The 15,751-nt window shown below is 35.7% G+C and overlaps 1 protein-coding gene across 11 annotated transcripts in view; it reads left to right on the plus strand.

Annotated features, from left to right (window-relative positions):
• The window catches only part of LOC5577356 (monocarboxylate transporter 14), a 137,953-nt gene that overhangs the window by 36,791 nt on the left and 85,411 nt on the right, over positions 1-15,751 (plus strand). Inside the window, exon 1 of one of the 11 annotated variants that reach the window (XM_021850309.1) lies at positions 3,704-3,823. The exons of 5 other annotated variants lie outside the window; for them this stretch is intronic. The gene's annotated coding sequence lies outside the window, so the exon portion shown is untranslated. Of the gene's footprint in view, positions 1-3,703; positions 4,299-15,751 lie in introns of those variants that run through there. 5 more of the 11 variants (XM_021850304.1, XM_021850305.1, XM_021850306.1 and 2 more) reach the window with 5 other exon arrangements.

The following is a 15,751-nucleotide window of genomic DNA, read 5'->3' on the forward strand; positions in this document are numbered from 1 at the left end:
GTATATTCTCGTGAGCTAAGGCTGAATCAGTTTTACTCACTTGGTAGAAACTGCACCGTTTTTCAGGCGGAAATATTTGCCCTTATGTGTGGAGTGCAATCAGCACTTCAACAGCGCGTAATGGGTAAAGTCATATACTTCTGTTCAGATAGTCAAGCTGCTATAAAAGCTCTCGCTTCGGCCAACTCAAGGTCGAAGCTTGTTATCGCATGTCGAACTCAAATTGAGGAACTGAATTCAGTCAACTCTGTAACTCTTGTATGGGTACCTGGCCATTCTTCCATCGCTGGAAATGAATTGGCTGATGAGCTAGCTCGCGATGGAGCATCGCATGACTTCATTGGCCCTGAACCGGCTATTCCAATTTCGAAGTGCTGGGTGAAGCTTCAGATAAATTCTTGGGCGGCAACTCAGCACAAGCAATATTGGAATAGTTTGGAGTCATGTCATCAAACAAAATTGTACATTACTGAGCCATCTCCAAGGGTGGCGAAGTATTTAACAAATCTGTCAAAGCAGAATTGCAGTCTCTTGGTCAGAGCGTTGACAGGCCACTGCCGACTCAACTATCACATGGCAAATATTCAGCGTGCTGACTCATTTGTGTGTGATAGTTGTAACTCCGATTATGGAACTTCGTATCACCTGATATGTAACTGTCCAGTTTTTGCGCAAATGCGATTCCAATTACTTGGTAAACACTTATTAAGTGAAACTGAATTCAGAAGCCTGAATCTTCAGGACATTCTGTTATTCTTAACCCGCTGTGGTAATGAGCTATAGGCTCTCTTTACGCTCTTGCGTTTTGCAGTGTCCTTTTTAGGGCGCTGTTCGAACCCATTGTGGTATGGAGCTACATGCTCTCAATTCGCTTATGCGATTTTCCCTCTTCAAGGGACCCCACTCCTATTTCCTCCCATCTTTCCCTTCCCTTTCCTCTCCCATCGGGTAGATGATGAAATAGGCTCAAATATGGCGATGGCACAAATCTCCCAACTGGTGGGGAACGTGCCTTTGGAGCCGGCCTTCTGATACCTGATACCTGATACCTATAGTGAAAACCATAATAAAGAAATTTGCTGAAGAGAGAAATTCAATCCGACGGATAGCAGAAGAGATATTCATGTGTTTGTTAGCTATTATTTAGCTTCCTATGGGATTGTAACCCTGCAAACATTAACAAAAATCCCAAACAAAAATAACTCAAAAGGGATATGTTTCTTCAGAAACATCCTTCATTAAGCTTTGAGTATTCACTCGTGGATGATAAATTTGTATTTACATTATAGTACTAGAGTGTTTGGAACATTTCTCAACATGTATCCATAGTAATTTCCATACAAACCTACATTGTGTTTGGGCCACATTTAAATCACCACCAAGCAAGCTGAAAATTTCACAGAAACTATTTTTATGGTAAGGATAGTAAGGAACATATGGGCAGAGTTGCTTAAGATCAATCATATCAGCTGATGGCTGATGGTCTTAAACTCTCACTATCACTTGCGAGCTATCAATATTACTTTGATTTGACAACCAACAGCAGTGATGCGATATCGCATTCTAGATCATAATCACTGCGGAATGAGTGATCACGTGGTAATAATCCATGCTATTACTGTTTTTCAGTGACCAACAAATAATTTCAACCTATCTGCAACACTGTCAAAAATATCGTGCAGCTAAATTGCCATTTTACTGCTTAATTAAAGGCTAAACTTAACCCATCAGTGATATCCATAGTCTATCGCCATCAATGCACTTGTGATGGAGTAGACAGCATGATATTGATATGATGTAGATTGATCCGAATTGTATCGCAGTCGGCCTGTACAAATCAGCAAATTTGAAGCGTTGATAGTGACAGCGAGCTACTCTGCATATGGGAGATTGGATTTTCAAACATTTTTAAATTATGAATCGCCCTAATGCTATAAGCTTCAAAATTTCCTTACAGTCCAAAAATCAACATTCAGTTTTTATGACCTTAAAATGTGTCATTGTCTTGAAAGAAATTCAAACATTTCTCCAAATTGTATTAGGTGTAAAGTTATGACTTGGTCGCTAAAATTAAAAGATTTTGAAATTCATGATAATCCAGGTGCATGTTGTCATCAAAGCTTCCTGAATCGTTGCGATCATGGTGTTCTCTTTGGTAGAGCTTTGAAGCTTTAAGCTTTTCATAAAAAAAAGAATTCTCAAAAAAATTGTTGCAATATATCCTCACATAACTTGCGGCCCGCGTTTGATTTGAAATATTTGAATGCATTGGAGTGGCCCACCTAGTCAGTTAGGTTGAGGAACACTGCTGTGAATAGATCCAATGTTCATTGTGCAACAATTTTGGTTTGGTTCACACTTATCTGTTAAACCACATGATTGTTCAAACAACCATTACAAAATAATCTTCTGACCAACTGCTCTTTCGAACAATCGTCTTTGGAACAAACATCATTTGACGGAATGTTCTAAAGATATTCGACCAAATGTTCATTAGACTAAATGTCCCTTCAACCAAATGTCATTCGACCAAACATCATTCGACCAAATGTCTTTCGACGAAATGACCTAAAGCCGGTTTCCGTATGAAAACAATCCATATGCGTGCGTGAGCAGGAAAGGAAAGGGTGACTAAACGTCAGATTGCCTTATAGAAAAAAAAACATATTTCCACAGCAATACGCGAAGGAAGCAACTGATACGAATAATCCAGACTGCATCACCCGCCTCCACAGAAGTAAGTGTCGCGGTCAAAAGATCACACACTCGTTTGTTTACTTTTTTTTAATATGTTAAAACTATGAGTTTTTAGACCTATTCTAATTTTTTTATGAGTGAGCATCAAACTAAATTCTTCACTCATAAAGAGAAGGGAAATTTTGTAAGGAAAATCTCTTCCGAGGACATCATACTCCTAATTTTATGCGTCTTAGAGTTAGAGCGACTATAAAAGTTTGTCAAAGCTTCCAGAGTTATCATGCAAATAACATGATAATGAGGGTAACGGAGTCGAGTGTGTCCAAATTTTAACCTGACAAGATATGTGTTTCACCCTAATAGCTGTATACTATTATTTGTGTATCACCATATCTCTAATGGATTTACCTTATTCGATATGAAATATTTCTGTAAGGGTAAGAAATAACGTTCTCAACTTCAGTAGTTTTTGAGTGACCTTGCATTCCTTTTTTAAACATTAAAATTAGTTGAAATCTAAATTAAATGCAATTTAATTTGAGTAACTTTCAAAATGCAATAAGTCATTTTAGAGCTTTTTCTTTGCAACAGAGTGTAATCTTAAAGTGTAATATTGTTACGATTCAATATAAGTAAATAATGTTATAATCGTGTTAATTTTATTTGAATAAACTACTGATGATCAAGACAAACATTTTCTCGGCCCATTGTAACAATTTCGCGCGCTGTTTAATTTGCTTTGACGATGGGCAGTTCGATGGACGCGCATGTGATATCGGCTTGATTGTTTGTCAATGGACACGAACGAACAGTTTGACGAACACGAACAAAAGTCGAGGTTTTTTTTTCGTGCGAAATTCGCTCTCATGCCGTTTGTCGCAAAGTAGATCATAAATTTGCAAATAATATTCTCACCAGTACCACGCGGAGATCCGGAGTCGATCGTGTATCTGCTCTAAGCTAACGACGGTAGCGATTCTTCGCCCACCTCTCAGTCTAGGTGAAACGCTTGAAGTTAATCTCCGTCGCGCTGAAAGCTTCAGTCTGATTCGAGCAGTTCTTTCAAGCAGGTCGAAGTCGGATCGGCCCTATTAGTGAAGGCTGGGCATACTGTAAAGAGAGTGTTGTACGTGTAAACCCAACTACAGTGTACCATTTCGACTCTAGCCGACCACGCGTATGTGCATTGCGGTCTTCTAGTCTTGTCTATCAAGTTTCCAATATCAAGTACACATTTTTGCATAATTATCGCTTGAAATGAGCACAAGATCGTACAAAGCCTGATTTTGAGCAAGGGTTTCGGACGTTCGGGTGTTCTTTGTGCTACCGCGAAATCAGAACGCAATAATTAGAACAAGTGAATTACTCATTGCTTGTGTAAAGAAGTGAAGGAAAAGGACCTAAATACGACTTTGAAGGTGAAAATAAAAGTTTTACGTTCGGGAGCCTCTTTGTGCCGCGAGGGAGATATCTCAGAGTGTGGGGGAGTGAAGTCAGTTCATGCGCTCAATCACGGCGGTTGATTTTAGTGTGAAAAATAAACGAAACGGGGAAAAACACACATCGTGAAACGGAAAATTTCGGTGAAAATTGTGTATGGTGTATGTGATATTTTCCACGAGCAAGCGTTGTTAAACAGATAATCCTTGTTTGGTGACGGATGGAGGAAAGAAAGACGGACGGAACCAACGACACCAACATATATTAATTTTAGTTTGCTCTAATTATCGCGCGGTCCGACTAGACGATGTTGTTGTTTCTGTTGGCTGTATACCACTTCGGAAACAGTTTTGAATGTGGTGCAGCAAAACATTGGAGCACGAAGCCGTACATACACATTACGAAAGGCGGTTTCCACCGTGGAATACTTTGAAAGATTGGTTACGTACGTGATGGTTCTATATTCGTCAGACTTCGTCACATAACAGCACATCACACAAACACAAAACCTCGAAACAGCTGTTTAATTTTGCAAATTCAGGCAAATCCACTCGATAAGCGTGTTTAGTCGGTAGTATTCCATTGCAATTGTTGTAACTAAAAATTGAATTGAACTAAAGTGATCCTTCGCTATCATAGCCACAGTCACTGTGACAGACGTTAAGGTTTTGAATTTTAAATGAATGACCTTAGAAAACGACAGCGTAACTTTTGCGCGTTTCTGCTATTTTAATACGTGCTTGTCCGCTATTATCGTTGTGCATCGGTTAAACAGAACTGCACAGAAAAATATTAGTTAGTTTGGTATGATAAGGCCACTCGATGCCTCCCGCTGTGGTTGTATGTACAATTAGGGTGGTACAAAATATCGCTTTTGCTCCACACCGCTCATTCGATTATAGTTCGAATTCTGAGGGGCGCACAGTGCTTTGCGTCATATACAAAAATCAAATTTCAAGTTATTTTATTCGACAATAATAAGTATTCACATGTGTTTATAGATAGCATCCGTTATTGAAACAAGTATTGATAAGCTTTAGAAAGCACTAACACTACTACAACAAGCGTCGAAAGTGACAGTTGTCGGAGTAGCAGAAAAACTAAATTTTGTTGCATGTTTTCAGCATTCCCTTCATCTCGTACGGATAGTATTGAAACAAGTCTATTCAATCAAAATCTAAAGGGGACCTTGGTTGAAGGTTGATAATGTATATTTGATGGGATAACAACACCAATTTTAACTTTGAACATGATAAATCGGCACGTTGAATTGGCTATGAAATCAAACTTATGAAATAATAACATGTAACTTTGATTATCGATCCAAAAAAAGTTCCACCGAGTTCCGCCCTAAATCACGCACAGACTTGTTCCTTAGAGTGTCCTCTAAGAGGTCTGAAAGATACAGCTGCAACTCCCTGCAACTCTTAGATATTTTTGACTTTTTTTAGGTATACTCCTTAACCAGCACAAATATGAAAATGAGTTGTTTCTGATACAAAATTCGAAAATCTTGCAACGCTATGTGAGCTCAGCTCAACCAGAAACCACTTTCCCCTCCGTACCAAGCTGCTCAAATGGCTTAATATTACCTAAATTTTGACTCATTTGTTTGAAAACTGATAGGGGAAGGGGTGGTAAAATGAACACCTTAAGGAAATCATCTTGTTTCTGATAGAAAAACGAGGAATTTATATAGTTCTATCCCACAACATCAAAAACAGGGATGTTATCTATAGCAGTGACACGAATTTATACGAGAATAGCTGAATTTTCACATATTTTTGAAGCTAGCAAAAAACGATTTAAATGTTCATTTTACCTGCACTATGTGGGTAAAATGAACGAACAGCTGTTGGTGGTAAAATGAACATCATGCAAAAAACGTGAGCAAACCAGATATTTCTGAAAGTTTTTATTGCCTTACCGAAAATATATCCATTGATGATTGTAACCCATTCAAAAAGAATTCTAAAGGTATCAGTTTTGACCTCATATCATAACAATATTCACCTCTCTGAAAAACCTCAAGTCTCCCTAACTAAAAGTTACGTCAGTTCTAATTTTTAAACGTGGTTTTTTAAAATCTTAGTTTTCGTTGATATTTTCACTTCAATTGGCCTACGTATCAACTCGAACACTCTGATGTATGCCATAAATCGTCCGTGCGTGATAAAAACTCATCGAAATTTGTTTTTTCTCGATAAAAGGCAAGGTGTTCATTTTACCACCCCTGTTCATTTTACCACCACGTCCCCTACTGCACAAGCCCTTCGCGTTTGTATAGGAATCGCTATGGCAGAAACGATAAATTCATTCAATTGATTATGGTGTTTTTCCATATGCCGAGAAGGGTTAGTATCAGTTACTACTTTGTCGAAGACCGTTTTCAAATCGGACGTCTCATAAATTAGTTACAGGTTTCCTTAAAAATGGAGAATCTCAAATAGTGCTTATTTCTCTTCTAAGCAGGCATTCCCAACACAAACTATGGAGGGCTTGTGCAATCTAGTTTTTGTCCAAATGAGTTCAAGGTTTGGGAGGGCGGCATAATTAGAACTGAAATCGAATAAACGTGAACCACCCTAATGTACAGCGACATTCATTTTGATACGAACAATTAATCAGCACTCTGTGGGCATAGTTCAGGCTGCCAAGGTACCTATTGCTGGAAGAGCACTAACTTTCACACTCCCTTCGTTCGTGCCTCGAGGGTGGTTGAGTGCTTTGGGTGGAGGGACTGGAATAGTAAAACCTAGTGTTTGTTGTTATCGATGTTTCGTGTCCTCAAATCATTTAGTGGTAGTTTGGTGGACTGGAAAAAGCCACAATGTTTTTTTTCTTTTACCTATGATAGTAACGGTAGATTTCCAAGGCAACTTTCTACGATATGGTGATACCGAACGTAACATTCTTGGTTCTAGATTAGAAGAAAATAATGAAGAAGTTTTTCACATACATTTTTTTTCATAACTTAATTTGACCATTATTGATGAGTTGAAATACCGTCAATTCTCGTGAATTTATTTTTTTACAGGTGAGTTGATTTCACCTGTATATAAAAGAAAAACGCTTTCAATTAATTTAACCTAACTTAACCTAAAATTATAACGCATTAATCGTGGCAATAGAAGATTGCAACGATTTTTGTCTAAATTTATTAATTATTTTATTTGACATTTGTTTCAATTGGATATTCTATGTAGCTCATTAATACTATACCAGAGAGGGAGCTTCGAAATCATTCTCATTTTTTTTTTGAATCCTCTTCAGAGCTTTCTTCCTGGTATTACAAGAGCTAGTCAATATTGGTACAGCATACCGTTTTGCTTCGAATTGCCGGACGCTTCGAAAGCCGGACACTATGATTATTTTTTAAATTTTTCATACAGTAAATTTGAATGTTACTATAATACTTATGCACAAATCTATTCTTCAACTTTAGTTGTATGTTATGGATGTTGAGGTATCGCTGTAGGCATCAAGATATTATTAACAAAAATGAAAGAACAAAATGCGTACCGATATTCTATACCTTTCATTGCATGTTGGACTTCATCTCACGGTTGACATGAAGTGAGAGATTTGATTTTGCCCAAACTTCCTTTACGTTTCTGTTAGCTTCAGAGTTTGTCACGACTCGATACTTTTGTTACGTAATGTTAAAAGTAAACTGCTAAAAATCCTGAAATGTTGAGATGGTAAGGTAAATTTGATACAAAATTTGCAAATATTTTGTCAAAAAGAAGTGTCCGGAACTCAAAACAATAGTGTCCGGATTTCGAAGCAAGACACATCTCTTGGTTTTGCATATTTTAAAGTTTTTTGCATAAATAATCGTTTTTTTTATTACACAATCCTAAAAAATAAATATACACCATCGTGAAACATCTCACCACCTTATGGAAACAGGTATCATTAATGATATAAATGATGTTGAAGTTAGTTCGATGCTTAAGTGTCCGGATTTCGAGTCAAAATGGTACAACATGGCTGGCCTGAAAAAATGTTTGGAGATCAAAAGCTTGTTCTTAAGACAAAATTTGATTTTGGGTTAATAAGTGGATAAAGACATTTTACATATTTGTTACATTTGGCTTGAATGAAAGTTAAAGTTTTTTCCATCATGAACCCTAGATATTTAATTTCATCTGACCAAAATATTGAAACTCCTTTCATCGTGACAACATGTCTTCTTGAAGGTTTCAAATAAGGAGCTTTTGATTTATTCAGGAATATTATTAGTTGAGTTTTTGAAGCATTAGGAGAAATCTTCCGTTTTTGCAAATATGAAGAAAAAATATCCAAACTTTTTTGCAATCTACTACAGATGTACCGCAGGTTTCTTCCTTTGGTGGAGAGGCCGCATCCGCAAACTAAGATTTTGCATTTTATAATCAAGCCTAACATAGATGAATTCTTGTTTTTGAAACCATCTTGTGTGGGCCTCCGAAAACAGCCACTTTTGCTTTAAATTGTCTAAAAACAATTTCATTGGTTGTTGCAAAATCAATTATTACTGCATTAGCATATTCTTAACTAAATCCGCGTTGTGGATCCCCTATTTATCAAGCCATATAATCGAATCATGGATAGTCAAGCCTATGATTAAAGAAATCCCCGTTTAAACGAGTGCAACCTGTATTTTATCTCTGATGAATAGAGCACCCATGCAACGTATCATGCAGTGCAGATTATCCTGTCTATTAGAAAAATAAGCATTCACATTTGATGAGAAAAGGCGGGAACTCTAATTTATTGTTTTGATTTGAGACTATTTTTATAAACTTTTTTCAGTTCCTATTTTTCTTAGTTTCTATTTTTTATGCCATTAACACTTTTCCTTTTTCTTCCTAGTAATACGAGTTCGGGTTGCAATCCTAGACCTTTCGGGTACGATATTTTCCCAAATTCCAAGTGCATAGATTATATTTCTACTTTTCATACGATGTACATCATAACTTGCAAGGTTAAACTTTGCAGTACTGGATATGGACATTAAAGTTTCAACATTCTGTATCTTCGTCATCGTTAGATTGATTTTAAAAAGATTCTCAGGAAAAGTAGCCAATAAGTTATTTTTTTGGTTCGTGCAATAAAAGTTTTGATTTCGGATACAGTTTCAGGCTTAGGTATAAATTTGTTGGGATACTTAAGGTATTTCTAATTTAAAATGATGGGTAAATGCGAAAACCCTTATCAAAAATTTTATACATCATTGTAATTTTATCTCTTAGGGGCCCAGATAGCCGTAGCGGTAAACGCGCAGCTATTCAGCAAGACCAAGCTGAGGGTCGTGGGTTCGAATCCCACCGGTCGAGAAACTTTACGGGTTGGAAATTTTCTCGACTTCCCAGGGCATAGAGTATCATCGTACCTGCCACACGTTATACGCATGCAAAAATGGTCATTGGCATAGTTAGCTCTCAGTTAATAACTGTGGAAGTGCTCATAAGAACACTAAGCTTAGAAGTAGGCTCTGTCCCAGTAAAAACGTAACGTCACCTATTTTAGTTTAGAGACTAATTAGAAAATAATGATCAGTTTTTAAAGAAATTTCTCAGGTCAATAATGTGAAACTGCAAGTGAAATAGTAAGAAATATTTAAGTTGAAGGAAAAAATATGATATCAACTCACTTCTGTGTGAAAAATTATTTTATTCAAGCCATCAAACGACAACAGCAGAAGAGATTCAAAAATAAGCCGTTTGGAGCTCAATCGGAATCTTTCACCGATCATCCGAAAATGGGCAGAACCTCTTTATAATTCAAGACACGATATTCAATCACATCTAGGTGAAAACCCATTAATTTGAGCCTCTGAAAGGTATCAGGGCATGATATTCTGGAAGTGGCTTCTTAGGGTCCCTACTGGAACTGATATCTGGTGACCATATTCCTTAAATGACAACAACAGTTTCCAAACTAAAACAGGTGATATATTCATTTTATATGATCGATCTTCTGTTGAATTTTGAAGTTTTTTTTATTAAGTTTCTTGTATTTTCCCCATATTTTTAATTTTGATATACTCTAGGTGGGCCAAAATCCAAAACTATAAGGTACCCCGGGGCAAGTGAGAATCTGGGGTAAGTGGGGCGTTTCGTCATAGCTCAACTAGGAAAAGTTTTTCATGGGGGTATTCTTCTAGAAAGTTGAAGATACAATGACAAGGAATGTATTTAGTACTAAACATATTTTTATTTTTATTACCATGTGGTTCATGTAACAGTTGTCAGTTCAGCGCCATTTTCAACTTGCATGACAAATTGTGACACGTTTCACGTCTTGCATTGACTCGCAAAAAATAAATGTGTTTTAAATCGAATTTCCATCAGTAAGCTATAATTTTTAGTATTATTACAAGCTGCTAACGATAAACCAGTATTTTGTTTTCATTTCATATGAAATTTTTGATGGTCTATCTTACCCTAAAATATAGTTGTACCTGGGGTAAGTGGGACCTATCAAAACAAAAACCAGAATCAAAACTTTTCGTACACGTTTCATACATTTTGCTAGAGAGTAGCACAAAAACATTCAAACAAATGATTTTTATCAAAAAAGATCAACCTCAAATTACGTAATTGCATAAGAGGGAGAAGAAAAGTGTTATTATTCTTTATTTTTTAATTATTTTTTTATTTTTGAAATACGACTTCAAAATTGAACAAACACAAAGTTGAAATTTGAAATGCATCATGAGAACGATTACTTTTCTATTTTAATTTAACTTTATTTGTTATTTCTACCAATTTAAGTAGTGATGGAAAACAATTCCATCCCATAAGGTGGTTTTCTGCCATGCATATAAATAATAACAAAACATATTTATAATTTCGTCAATTATTGATTGTTCATGTGCTACATTTTAATTAACAACTTATAAATGATATATTTTGAACATGTTTAATTCCTCTTTACGCTGTTATTGAGGAATTTTCAGTTAATATTAAATGTGAGGTGACATACTATTACATAAAGGGTTTCTTCCTAAAACGTAACGTATTTTGTGGTTGATCCCTTATGAACATCAAATATGTAATTAAAATTAAAAATCTATGACTTATCAATCCTATTATTGTAATGGTTGACTTACTGATGTGGATTGACGCATGAAACTGGATGTGTCCCACTTGCCCCGCTTAGCGAGGTAACTGCGTCCATTGGCTCATTCTAAAACTTTCTTCTAAGGTTTTCACAATTTTGAAATTATTCGATCAGTTTCATGCACACACCGTCAAATATGTTACCAAAACGTGATTGTGTTGTTGGATTTGAAAAATATTGACATTTGAAAATTTTATTGAACAATTTGTTTGAACTATCGTTTTTTTCGTTCCCACTTGCCCCGCGGTACCTTAACCGAATTGAAAATATTTATACATGAATCAATAATACCTGAGCAGAAGAAAATAACTACTGAATACCAAATTGAGGTATTCCATACCAGATAATTTCCAATACTTACAACCTGAATGAGGTATGAATGAGCCCTGCATAAGAGGTAAAATACCTCAAATAATACCTTCTGCATATTCTACAAATACCAAGCTGATAATTAGATGAGGTATTGTAATACCTAAATAATACTTGAAGGATTTTCATATAAAAGTGAAAATACTAACGAATACTAAAATGAAGTATTTTTAACATTTTTTCAAATACCATTATAATACCAAAATAAGGTATTGATAACTGAACAATACCTAATTTTGGTATGATACCAACATATGGTATGCAAAAGTTATTAGGGAGTTATTTGTTCCTCCTCGGGTATAACTCCGACATTGATGTCGGAATTTAGTATGTCAAACTATAAATAATAAAAATATTTTACCAGACAAATCATCTACTTAATAAAGAATGAAGTACAGTGGGATTCCGTTTTTGACAACAAAGTCGAAATTTTCAGTTGCCAAAAACGGAACCGTGTCAAAATTGGAACCCATTTTTTTTTGTTTCAAGAATATCATTTGGACGTCGTTACATCATCATTATGGAACCAAATGATGACCAGACTTCCTCACATTCCATTTTGAAGCAGATTTCCGTAGGAAAGAACTATGTTTAAATCTATAGAGCTGTCACATTAATTGTAACAGACGTTTCACACACTTTTCATTGCTGAAATATGTGCAATGATGTTTTATAAGTTTGTATACATAGGGCAGCGTCTATTTATTACGTAACGCTAAAATTGGAAATTTTTGACCCCCTCCCCCTCTCCGTAACGCTTTTTGTATGAAAATTTTTAAATTTTTGTATGAGCCGTAACGCTTGAGCCTACTCCCCCCATCCCCCTAGAGCGTTACGTAATTTGTGGATGCCGCCTAGGCAATGAATGTAAAGATAATAATCGCAGACGTGATTCCCAATTCAATGAACATTACAAATCAGTTTATCTCATATCCAGGATTCTGAATTTTCGTATCAATAATGCGTAATCTATGATTTTTCGCACGTAAGGAGAATGCTTTTTCGCTTCCTCATGCGAATATATTGTTTCGCTCACTCTAATTATCCTTAGAGTTACGATGGAGGATAACCGAAAATCATTCCACACTGGAGATAATTTCTTTTTCACTCCATCATATTTTTGCTCACCACTTGCTCTCGAGAATTATCATTATGTGGATAAACAAAAACCAGTGCCTGCGACGGGATTCGAACCTAGAACATGGCTAAAAACAACCGCGATGCGTGCACGCTAACCATGCTATAACACCAACTTGACGAAATTATTGGTTAATTTGATGCATAAAAGCAACTGCTGCTTGTGGCGATGTATACAGGAGAAGTTCTCCATGGATATGAAAAAGAGAAAACAAATTTCTTACAGCTGTGGAAATGTGCAATTATCTATTTTCGATTTGTTTTGTGGACGGATAAAATCGCAAGGCAACTTATCGCTGAAAATTGCTTTGAAGGATAAATCCATTATTGTGAGAGTGAGTGAGAATTCGGAACCTTGCTCATATCAAATGATTGACTAAGAATCAACAGGAACCCACTAGAACTCTGAAGTAGATGCTAGGAATCCACAGGATCTTGCCTAGGAGCCAGATAGTAACTAACATCTATCCAAGAGCTTGCTAGGAATTTAGCGGACATTGCTTAGAATTTTAAGATTCCGCTGCGATATTGCTGAAAATCTGCTAGTATCCTATGGAAATCCTCAAAAATCCATAACGACTTCCTAGATTACCACTAACAATCTCAAAATTCCTCAAATATTTGAAATTGTCAAGATTTTGCCGGGAATATTCAATGTACAACTAAAAATCCACCGTATTCCGCTCGAAATTCACATGACGCCTTAGAAATCTTAAGAGGTACAAAGACAGATTTCGCACAGCATTCCCAATAACTAATTATTCAATCTCACAATCAGGACCCCACAAGAAACCCATAATATCCGATATGAATACCCAGATTTCGCTTAGTATTTTCAAGAATGTGCTGAAAATTTTGAGAAGCCATTGCAAGAACATAGGAGTGTTGTCCAGCATCCAGGTAGTAAACTCCTATATCCAGCTAGAGATCATCAGGATCTCAAAAGGAAAATTTTGATAATTTCATACGGCACTTCAGAAATTCATTTGAATATGAATTTACTGGAAATATGCAATTCACTTCATGAAATTTCATAAAGAAATAAAAGACACGACTTTTGCATGGTTTGCCGCTATTGTTGTGGTATGCTTTTACATACGCAATACATGTAATTTCACACAATAACAGAACAATGACCTTGAGAGGCGAGACAATATTTATGATAGAAACTTTTGCATTTTTGACAAAATGGCGTTAATACCATGGAGAGTCATCAAATGATAAATACTTTCGATCAACTTTCTGAAATCTGTGAGATTGTTCTAGAAAATTCGAAAAAAATACCAAGTTGTTTTGTCACATTGGTAATTATAACCGCATAACAGTCACATTGAGATTATATGTGGGCCTCGTAATGTGATAGCAATGAAATTTCTATAAAAATTATTTTCTGACAATTCGCCCAGTATGCGATATGAGTTGTACAAAATATCAGCCTGAAATAAGCAATTTTGAGTTCCTGGTAATTTTTAGAAATTTGAGTTTCCTTCCATACTGCCATGAAATGCACACTTGGTGTTCCATTTACTCAATGCCTACTTTTGTCGAATGTTACAAATATGCAGTTATGGGCAGTAAAGCCCTGTCTCAATTTTAGTACCAAACGCTTAAGTTTAGGCCAGAAACACATGTTTACTAAATTTTAAAATGATTTTCATTCATTTAAATTAAAAAAAACATTTTTTACGGTTTTTGAGATTAAGTCACACCCTTTGGTTTAAACTTTAATTTTGGGAATATTTTGTTTTCCGTGTCCCTTCAGAAATGTCAGATAGAACCCCCGTGTTAAAACATAAAGCCCTGTGGCATTTTTGTCCATAAAGTGAACGTCAAACATGATCAAAATTGTCATGGTTCATAGTTGGAACCATATTTAAAATTAAAGTTTGAATATGTTATAGCCATTATTTGAGCTGGAACAATTGCTAAAGTAGTTGAAAGAACAAGCTATTTCGTATTATTAAATAAAAACAAAAAATCATTCAAAATTTTAGGACCCAATTACCAACGAAAGTTCTCAGTCAATAGCTGTGGAAGTTTTCACAAGAACACTAAGTTGAGAAGCAGGCTCTGTCCAGTTGGAACATAACGTGATAAAGAAACAAAAAGTTTTGGTTCCTTGAAGTTTTTACTCACAGTGTACTTTTTCGTTATAAAACTTTCAACCCAACACTAGTTTTCGATCCACTCATACGATTTTGACTTACTTTGTATTCCATCCGAAAATTGGCACAGAATTCTGTAGTTCGAAAGTTAGTGCCTTTCCTTATTTTATTTTGAGGCCTAATAGCATATAAACAAATATGTTTTATTAACAATATAGGTCACTCTTATTTATTTCTCTTTTATTGTGACTGTAGTACCACACAAGGCATACTTGAGAGGCGAGACAATATTTATGATAGAAACTTTTGCATTTTTGACAAAATGGCGTTAATACCATGGAGAGTCATCAAATGATAAATACTTTCGATCAACTTTCTGAAATCTGTGAGATTGTTCTAGAAAATTCGAAAAAAATACCAAGTTGTTTTGTCACATTGGTAATTATAACCGCATAACAGTCACATTGAGATTATATGTGGGCCTCGTAATGTGATAGCAATGAAATTTCTATAAAAATTATTTTCTGACAATTCGCCCAGTATGCGATATGAGTTGTACAAAATATCAGCCTGAAATAAGCAATTTTGAGTTCCTGGTAATTTTTAGAAATTTGAGTTTCCTTCCATACTGCCATGAAATGCACACTTGGTGTTCCATTTACTCAATGCCTACTTTTGTCGAATGTTACAAATATGCAGTTATGGGCAGTAAAGCCCTGTCTCAATTTTAGTACCAAACGCTTAAGTTTAGGCCAGAAACACATGTTTACTAAATTTTAAAATGATTTTCATTCATTTAAATTAAAAAAAACATTTTTTACGGTTTTTGAGATTAAGTCACACCCTTTGGTTTAAACTTTAATTTTGGGAATATTTTGTTTTCCGTGTCCCTT

The sequence above is a fragment of the Aedes aegypti genome, chromosome 3 (genome assembly GCF_002204515.2).
Source record: "Aedes aegypti strain LVP_AGWG chromosome 3, AaegL5.0 Primary Assembly, whole genome shotgun sequence".
NCBI classification, from domain to species: Eukaryota; Metazoa; Arthropoda; class Insecta; order Diptera; family Culicidae; genus Aedes; species Aedes aegypti.